At 40.5% G+C, this 10,525-nt stretch overlaps 1 long non-coding RNA gene across 1 annotated transcript; it reads right to left on the reverse strand.

Moving 5' to 3' along the window:
- Positions 1-2,248: 2,248 nt before the first annotated feature.
- Positions 2,249-10,508, reverse strand: LOC124230207 (uncharacterized). Its single transcript, XR_006886107.1, has 4 exons — positions 10,372-10,508; positions 3,528-3,637; positions 2,716-2,947; positions 2,249-2,471 (listed from the first exon to the last, which is right to left on the reverse strand). It is a non-coding gene; the product is annotated as an uncharacterized LOC124230207 (long non-coding RNA).
- Between the last annotated feature and the right edge of the window lie 17 nt (positions 10,509-10,525).

Raw genomic sequence — 10,525 nt, forward strand, 5'->3', positions numbered from 1 at the left:
CTTAACACCACCAAATATTTATTAATTCTCCCATTCCTGCAATCTGGGCTGGATAGTTCTTTTGCTCCACGTGGTGTCCACTGGAGCTGAAATGTCTAAGATTGCTTCTTCACTTACTCATGTCCAGAACATCAGCTGTGATGACTGGAACATCTGAGAGGTGGCCAGGCATGTCTCTGTCTCTCTCTCCACATGGCTAGCTTGAGCTTCCTTACAGTGAGATGCTCTCAGGGTAGTTGGTCTTCTGCCCTGAGGCTCTCAGGGTACCTCTCTCTTGGAAGAGAGCTCAGCATCCCTGTTGAAAGTTTGAAGGAGGCAGGTGTATTTAGAAATGAAGAACGTGCAATGAAGAAGCTCTGGGAAGGTTAACCAAGATCACACAGCTGGTCAGGTAGAAGGACGGGAAGAGGCAATGTGTGTGTACGTGAGTGAGGATGAGAGAGCAGGAGAGAGAAAGGTCTCTGGGAAAAAGGAAAGGAGAGTCATCAAAATTATTTTTTCTTTTCTCTTCCAATGCTGTACATAATGCCACTTAGTTATCTTAACATACTAAAAGATTTCCAAAAACAACAAACTTCTGGTATAATCAAAGACTGAGTTGTGCTCCCTAAATCACTGTAATGAGATTTAACCTGTATCAGATTCATGTTTGTTTTGCTTCTTTCTAGCTAATATGTCCTGACTCTCATGCGTTGATGAGTGTAAGTTTCAAAGTTCATTGTGCAGATTGAATGAAAAGACATGTAGCACATAATGTCTGGGAAGTGGCCCATAACAGGCACCCCATAAATGGGAATGGTTGTTATAAATTTTTTGGCCGTGGGAATATTAATATGTTAATTGAAATAGAGAGGATTAAAAAAATCTTTCTCTATTCTGTACCTAGTGATTTTAAAAAACAACAGAATTGATTAATAGTTATCTAGTCCGTATGTTGTCATGTGCAGCTGAGTTTTTACAGTTAGAAGTAGGTCTGTGTGACCTCCCACCCGTCAACTAATGTCTCTGGGCATTAGAATCCTCATCTGTAACTTGACTGAACCGGACCAGATGATCTCAAAGATTTTGCATCTCCGACATCTGCAGTTCTATGGAAAAAGAAAAAGCCTTGTAATTCATTCCCCCCGCCATCATTTGTGACTATTTTGCCCTCTGGTGGCAAGAATCAAGGAAAAATACTCCCCCTGAGAAAAAGTTTCATGTCTACACTTTCATCAAAATCCTATAAATGTTTTCAGGAATGCTTAGACTTGCTTCCATATTGTTCTAGCTGTGTCTATGCAAAAATTACCACAAAATTAGCAGCTTAAAACAACAAACATTTGCACAGTTTCTGAGGGTCAGGAACTTGTGAGCAGCTTAGCTGGGGGCTGTGGGCTCGGGGCTCTCAGGAGCTGCGGCATCTGCAGGCTCCACCGACGGGGGGGTCGGGGGGGGCGGGGGCTGCGCTCCCAGCTCTCTCACGAGGCTCATGGCAGAGGCCCCCAGGTCCTCCCCATGTGGATCTCTTGGTGGGGCTGCTCAAGACACGGCAGCCGGTTTCTCCCAGGGCAAGCCATCCCAGAGAGAACGAGAGAGAAACCATGACAGGAGCTGCAATGTCTTCTGCAAACTAAGTTCAAAAATTTTATACCATGGAAGGATGAACTAGAACTACATAGATTCAACATGAGTAAATCTCAAAACAATCTATTCCACCAAAAAAGCAAGTTACATGAGTAGATACAGCGTACATATGTATATAACTTTGTGTGTGTATATATAATATATACTTTATATGTACATGACTAATGTAAAATACCTATATAATAACTAATTATGTTTATTAATGTATAATGTATATGTCATATATAAAATATTTAAAGCCTACTTTATCTAAAGATTATGTGTGTGTGTGCAGCAGCTGTACAAACAAACAAATGCATGGAAGCGATAAACACTGAGCTTAGCGGGTGCTCCCCGCTCCCCCCGCCCTCCCGTGGAAGGGGAGGGGAGGGATTAGGGAGGTGCACACAGGGGCTTTAATTGGCAATATCTTATGTCTAAGGTTTAATTATGACTACTAAAGCATTGGTGTTGTTAGTCTATCTGCCTTTTTGTAAGTCTTAAATAGTTCGTAAAAAATCAAATCATATAGTTATTGCTTCTAGAAAAGAAAATACAGATACAGGTCTGTGGAGAGAGCAACTTCATTTTGCATATATGTAAGATTTTCTCATACAAACATTTATGTAAATCTGCGGCAAAAGTGGCAAAATGTTAACATTTACGAATTCTAGGTAGAGGGGCCTTGGGTGATGGTTGCATTGTTCTTTGCATTTTCCTTTTTTATTCTTTTCAAAATTAAAAGAAAAAAATACAGCCATTTGTTGTAGGAAATATGGTGCATGAGAGAATAATCATCATGAAAAGGGGTTACACCAAGTCCCCATGGTTACAGCAGATCACCTTTTCAGTATCAACACATGTGCCTGGAGAAAAAAATCAACTTATTAGAACAATCAATGCATTTCAGAAACCTCACAGCAAATATGGAGAATTATTACAACCCCTCCCCCAAATACAATTTTAGCAAATAATTCCTCTATCTTTCTCGGCCTAAGTAATTCTTCAAGTGTGTGGCTTATTTTAATGAAATGATGGCATGGGAATCAGGAATGGTGATGGATAAAACCCAAAAATCTATTAATCCCTTGGATAACTTATTCTACTTACTGTAGTACACAGTGTGCGCTTATGCCCCTCTCACCAGCATCCATTCCCCTTCTTTTGGCAACAGCTCTCGATTTCCCCTTGGGAATCATTCCTTCCTATTCTCAGCTCACGCGGTTCACATGGTGTGATCCATCTCTGGCTCCAGCAGGTGACTCAGGACTAGACACAATTCTTAGGAAGAAAGAAACTCTTCTTCTGTTGAGGATTTAATTCTGGAGCTGCTAGTAGACATCTTTGTTTCAGAATAAAGACAACACGGAAAAAGCAGAAGTGAAAGATGGAAGAGGCGAGAGAGGGGGAGAGTGAGAGAGATCTGTAGAAGATGGTTGAGAAAGAGCATGAATGTCTCTATGACACTGTTGAGGTCCTAGATCCAGTTCCCAGGTATGTAGGACAATAAACCTCTTTTCTGTTATTTTGAGTTTCGATGACTTGCAGTCAAGGGAATCTTGAGAAGTGTACCCATATGCAAGTATCAAAGCATACCAAAATGCTAGCTGTAGAAGGCGTGTGCCTATTCACTCAGGTAGAGGAGCCCTCCATGCCCTCTGCCTCTCCTGGGGAGCTCTAAGAGCCGGGGACCTGAGTGCCCACAAGATCAGATCCAGGCTTCTGAGACCCTCCTCTCATGTTGCTTTAAGGCAAGGGTCCTTAACCTGATAGCCTTGTCCTCTAAGGGTTCCATGAAAGAGCGCGACACGTGTGAATATCCCACCAAACTGTGGGTAAAATGTTACGGGTACCCAAATATATGTGCTTCTCTGGGGAAAGGGTCCATAGATTTCATCACCTTAGTGAAGAAACTGGCATACCAAAAGAAGTTACAATCCCTGTAAGATGATCAAAGGCAAATGTGCACTCTTTAAGTCTGAATTTTCACGTCTCTCATGTCCCAGGTGGCTAGACTTTCCAATCAGAGAATCTGAAACAATGAAGTGATGTCACAATCTGATTAACACCATGAAATGGCTTGTTTTAAATTAAGCACATTAAATGTTTGAAATACTTCATCTAAAAAATGTGTTTCATTGCTGCCCTCGGCGGTGACTACCCTCTGAAGGATGGGAGAGGCATATTGACTTAACAAACGACTAGAAATCTGCTTCCTGGAAAAGTTCAGATATTCCCCCAGTATCATGTAAGCAAATAAAAGACTGTAGCTTGCTTGTTCTATTTGCATAAAATAATAATTCTCAGCAGTATCAATACATTTCACATGCCACTGATTAAATCTTGAATATTCATGCATGCATAAAAAGCCTTCTGTTGCCATGGTGGAAACTAATATCATGAAATGTATTCTAGCTTTCCTTTAGGGAGAAGGATATTATAACCGAAAATTAAAGCAAAGCTGTTGCTTATCAATAAGAACAACCAGGAAGACAAAGAGGGAAGATTGCCCTGGAAACAGTAGGAGAGGCTAGATTAGATTCCCAACGAAATATTAATGTTTTGGGGGCCTGGAGCCTGGAGAGCCTAATATTCAAGTAGTAATGAGTGTCTTTGGACCCAAAGCATCCATTGTACGTACAAGTACCATTGTTTGTTCGGGTAATGAGACAACAGAATTCCAGAATGACAGGAGCAGAGTTGAGAAAAATGGAGCAGGATTGCCCACCAAGGAGCCCAGCATAATCACCAACAGCCATCTGGAAACTTTGGCTTTTGACAGTAGACAAGTTCAGCTCTAGGTGGGTTAAAAGAGTAGAAAACAACTTTGCTTTCATTCCATTCCTGGTTAGGAGTAAAGTCCTTACCGGCCCTTTGAAGTAGAATGACAGGAATTAGGAACACCGATAGAACCGAGTTTCTTAAACTTAGCACTACTGACATTTTTGGGTTAGCTAATTCTTTGTTGTCAAGGCTGAAGATTCTTGGACCCTACCCCAGTCCTACTGAACTGTAAACTGGGAGATCACCCTTCCACGTGATTCTGAGGTTGGCTAAAGTTTAAGAACCAGTAACCTAACTCAACTTGTTGATTTTACAATGGAAGAAACAGAGGTTGGTCACGTGCCTACTCAAGATGCAACAGCCGGTTGGCAGCCAAGGCAGTCCACCACACCTCCTCACCCACAGAGTTTGCCAGGCGCGGCCTTGCAGGAAGAGGTGGATGTCCTCCAAGGATAGTTCAACCCAGCACCCCGACACATGAAACACCTTGCTGCACGGCAGAAAACATTCCGAGACTGGCTGAATAAGTTTCTGAGATTTGGCCTCTCTCCTAGATTCTCAGGTTTCCTAGACTTTCATGCAGAATACTTCATTTTTTATTGATATTATTTTTCTGAAGATGGGTTAATAACATGAATAATTTACAGGTGGCTGCTTTATTGTGTCTTTTCCTTGTCAACTGTTATCATTAGATCCCTTATATTTTATTTTTTTTAAATTTTATTGAGATTATGATAGTTTACAACCTTGTGAAATTTCAGTTGCACATTATTGTTTGTCAGTCGTGTTGTAGAGGCACCACTTCACCCTTGGTGCCCACCCCCATCCGCTCTTTCCCCTGGTAACCACTAATCTGTTCTCTTTGTCGACGTGTTTAACTTTCACACATGAGTGGAGTCATACAGAGATTGTCTTTCTCTATCTGGCTTATTTCACTTAACATAACACCCTCTAGGTCCATCCATGTTGTTGTGAATGGGACAATTTTATCCTTTTTTGTGGCTGAGTAGTATTCCATTGTGTATATATACCATACCTTCTTTATCCAATCATCAGTTGATGGGCACTTAGGTTGCTTCCACGTCTTGGCTATTGTAAACAATGCTGCAGTGAACATAGAGGTGCATGGGACTCTTGGAATTGCTGATTTCAGGTTCTTTGGATAGATACCCAGGAGTGGGATGGCTGGGTCATATGGTATTTCTCTTTTTAACTTTTTGAGAAATCTCCATACTGTTTTCCATAGTGGCTGCACCAGTTTGCATTCCCATCATCAGTGTATGAGGCTCCCTTTTTCTCCACAACCTCTCCAACATTTGTTACTTTTTGTTTTGGTTATTTTTGCCATTCTAATGGGTGTAAGGTGGTATCTTAGTGTTGTCTTGATTCGCATTTCCCTGATGATCAGTGATGATGAGCATCTTTTCATGTGCCTATTGGTCATCCATATATCTTCTTTGGAGAAATGTCTGTTCATGTCCCCTGCCCATTTTTTGATTGGGTTGTTTGATTTTTTGTTGTTGAGTTGTGTGAGTTCTTTTTGTATTATGGAGATTAACCCTTTGTTGGATATATGACTTGCAAATATTTTTTCCCAATTGGTGGGTTGTTTTTTTGTTTCAATCCTGTTTTCCCTTGCCTTGAAGAAGCTCTTTAGTCTGATGAAGTCCCATTTGTTTATTCTTTCTATTGTTTCCCTTGTCTGAGGGGTTATAGTGTCCGAAAAGGTCCTTTTAATACTGATGTCAAAGAGTGTACTGCCTATATTTACTAGATCCCCCTTTTTTTTAAAAAAAGATTTTATTTTTCCTTTTTCTCCCCAAAGCCTCCCAATACATAGTTGTATACTTTTAGTCGTGGCTCCTTCCGGTTGTGGCATGTGGGACGCTGCCTCAGAATGGCCTGACGAGCAGTGCCATGTCCGCGCCCAGGATCTGAACCGGTGAGACCCTGGGCAGCTTAAGCGCAGCGTGGGAACTCAACCACTCAGCCACGGGGCAGCCCCTACTAGATCCCTTTTTAATATGCAATCTCGTGGAGTTAGAAGAGGCCTTATTTTTACAGCCAAGTTATTATTACTGTCATTGATGTTGCTAGATATAGGCTGATTTAAGATGTTACACCTTTCTGTGAGGTTGAGTGGACTAGAAAGCAGTTTATGTATGTTGGAAAATAAAAATGTGTCAATCCTGATAAATAGATGGCAAGCAACAGGATATACTAGAGTATATGAGGAAGCCATATGGCATAAAACGAATTCAGCCTGAGCTCTTTTTTCCAAAAGGGCCTGACGTGGCCGTTGAGCACACACCGTATATCTGCTTTAAGTATTTGCTATGTCCCAAAGACAAGAACAAATGCCCTTAAGATAAAGATGCAACTTCCCCCACATTGGCATTTCCTTAAGGATAAGAACCACTCCCTAGGCTAGGAACTGATTGCTGTGCCCACCCTCTGACCACCCAGCTCCAGACAACAGACCTCCTACTTCCTGCTTCCATCCAGACAGCAGACCTGCTACCTGCTGTGTGAAAAGTTGTGCTGTGCCAGCTAGGCAATCTTGTGACTGTTGTAAAAGGCACATTCCTATCATATGGGATGTATGCTCTTTGTTCCAAGACAGTATATGACCACTCTGTACATTCCTCTTCTTTGGTGCCCTTCTTTCCTCGGGGAAGGAAGGCCCCAGGCTAGTTCACAGATCTGGCTCATAATAAATTCACCCCAATTTTGATTTATAGAATGATTATAGATTATTTTCGTCGACAATCCCAAGTATTTGAGAAACTCCCTCTTGATTACTTATTTTTTAAAAATTAGGAAAAAAATAGATTACTGTGCAAAAATCTTTTTTATCCCTCGTAAATGAGTGTAGAAATGTTAAATGGAAAATAAACCACACTTATTTGTTCAGTTTTTCTACTCTTTTTAATAAGGGATAAACAGACCCTTCCTCCCCCAACATTGTTAACTCACATCCCAACTTCTCTGCCCACTACCCTCTGGGTTAATTTTGTGGGAATTGAGGTCTCTAATTCCAAAGGAAAGTTGTGAGGCCAACTTGCTTTTCACGGGAAAGTGAATAGGCAGGGTCAGAGCTGGTGGAACTCGGCATCTCTAGGAAGATGGCCACATGTGGGCGTAGATTAAGAAGCCAAGGAAGGGAGAAGTCACGATGAAAACGGGTCTGCCGCTGTTGCTGCGACACAGACAGGACTTTCGTAGCCCAGGTTTGTGCCAAGAAACCGTTCAGAGATGGCAATTTTCTTTCCCTTTTTAGCGTTATTTGTGCAATTTCTGGAAATAACCTTGCAGATCTCAGTACATATTTATATTCAGATTTCCAAGGATGTTAAAATAAAACGATGTAAATTGTGATTGATTTACAATGGTATTGTTATTTAAATTGCCATCCTTTGAACAGTCTCTATACTGAGAAGTAACTTGGTCAACATTTTGGTCCCCATCATTTCATATACTTCCCTGTGCGCACGCGCGCGCGCGCGCGCGCGCGCACACACACACACACACACACACACACACACAGAGTTTGATATAAACAGGGTCATATGCATGCTGTTTTATCATAGAATCCTACTTTTTTAAACTCTTTTTGCCTACTTCCTTTTTCTTTTCTAATCGCCTTCATCCCTAAGGTAGCCAGCCTTATAAGCTTGATGTGTATGTTTCCAAATTTTTTTTCATTGTTCAATCACATACAAATATTCGTATATATACAGACACACATATATACACACATATAATTATTATTATGTCCACCACATAAAACAGAACCAAGTATTTAGAACAGTGCCTGAAACATTATAGATGCTCAATAACTATTATTGAACGAATGGTTTGCTTTATAAAAATGAGATAATATATAATTATTACCTAATTATAATTATACATAATATATAAATTTATATATATTTAAACAGAAAGATGGGATAATAATATACATAATTATCCCATCTTTCTGTATCTGGCTTTTATCACTCAATGCCTTAGTTATCCCTTCCACATAGATTTAATTAATTCTTATGATTGATTGCATAATATCTCACAGTTATGAAGGTAACATCAATTTATTTAACTATATCGCAAATTGATAGTCAAGATGTTTTCACTTTTTTGTCACTCTAAAAAAATAAGAGCTAACACCTATTGAGTGAGTACCACATGCAAAGTATCTTTTTTTTTAGCATTTTACATGTATAAAGTCACTGAGTTAAGGCTATTCTCCCCATTGTAGGCAACCGAACAGGGATCGGTAAGAAACTTGCCCAAAGCTATATAGCCAGTAGCTGGCAAACCAAAGTACTGGCAGTGGCTCCAAAGCACCTTTCACTGAACCAGTTCTGTACAGGCAGTCACCCACATAGCTGTACTTACATCGTAACGGAATGGTGCTTTATTTCTAGCTGACAGTTTCCCAGGAGTGGAATTACTGTGGAAGAATATGTGTATATTTTACATTGATAGATTGTTTGCACAAAGGCAGTAACAGTTTACATTTCCACCAGCAGTGTACGATAGTTCCCTTTCCTCCAGTAGATTATCATTTTAAAAATATGTTTTTATTACTTCGTTTTTGGCCAATATGGTGAGTGAGAAGTAATATTTCATTGTTATGTCTATATGCTTTTTTGACGATAGTAAAGTTGACTGTCATATGTTCATCAACCATTTGGATTTACTCTACTATAAACTGCTGTATCAGTCAAAGTTTGCCAGAGAAATAAAATACACATTTATATATATGGAGGCCTGGCAAGTCCAAAATCTACCCGGTGGGCCAGCAGCCTGGAGACCCAGAGAAGGGTTGATGCTGCTGCTGAAGTCTAAAAGTATGAGGCTGAAAACCCAGCTCTCTTTGGACACATTTGCAACAACGAATCCTTAGTATAGTAGCCTTCCTAGAGGAGTTAATGGTCAGACTGTCTGGACTTGAAGTCTAGCTCATCACTTACTAATGACTGAGTTCCTCAAAATAAGGATAATAAAACTCTGCTTCATAGGGTTCTGGGAACATTGAAGGAACTGCTTCTCACTTTTTAACTTTCACCTGTTGTTGCTTGTCCTATTAAAGGGATTTGTCATTGCTTTTTGAGCAAACTGTTAAGAATATAGGAATGGAATCACTGTCATTTATAAGACAGGATAAAAGAAAAATCTTAACATAATCATGTGTCTTGGGATCTTCTTTCCCTAAGAAACAGTCCATTTTATACATGTACCTCATATATGAAAATCTAAATTTTTATAGAAGATACCCAAGGATGGATTTCAGATCAACATTCTTCTTTTCACTAATACACGGAATTCAACCTGTCAAAGACTTTCCCTATTTGTGCTGCAGGAAATGTTAGAAAAGGCAAGCAATAAGACCAATCATCAAAAGAAGTCTTACCTTTAGCACATCTAAGAACATTTGGATTCCCAGAAGTGTAAAGATTCATAGTAGCGCTGAACTTCACCCCCTGAAGTCAGCCATATGCAGTGTTGGGGTAGACAGGAGTTAGTCATTTTGGGAAATCTTAGGCTAGGTGAAATACTTCAGAAGTGTAGCTTAATTACTATCCCTCTGGCTTAGAAAGAGAAATACCAAGACCCTAGAAAATTACCGTCAAAAACAAGAACTTTGAAAACTTCCCTTCCAAAATAGTATCAACCTTTGAGAGATTTGTTTTAACTTTGTTTTAAGGATTAGAAATGTAAATAAAGTGGCGGGCACAAAGTAGTCTCACAATAAATGGTAGCTATTACCGTCATTTCCTGCTGTTCAAGACCATATATTCCCATATTTGCACCTCCTCCCAACGCCTAGCACTTATTTGATGATCATATAAATATTTATCGAACGAATGAATAGGTAACATCAATGACGGCTGCATCCTGTGGCCAAACCCTGGAGTCAGGCGTCCCAGGTTAGACACTGGGCCCACGAGAAAACTCCAAGTCGGACAGCCTCCAACTTACCCACAGTGCGGAACTACAATTCCCAGCATGCAGTCCCACGCCGCAGTTGCAGCGCCTTCGGGAAGACAAGTCTCCGGCTCTCCATTGGCCACGCAGGAGAAGCGCTGTATTGAGCAACTCCCCGGGCTCTGGCGTACGTGCCACGGAGACTGCG

This window comes from Equus quagga, chromosome 19, assembly GCF_021613505.1.
Source record: "Equus quagga isolate Etosha38 chromosome 19, UCLA_HA_Equagga_1.0, whole genome shotgun sequence".
In the NCBI taxonomy this organism is placed as follows: Eukaryota; Metazoa; Chordata; class Mammalia; order Perissodactyla; family Equidae; genus Equus; species Equus quagga.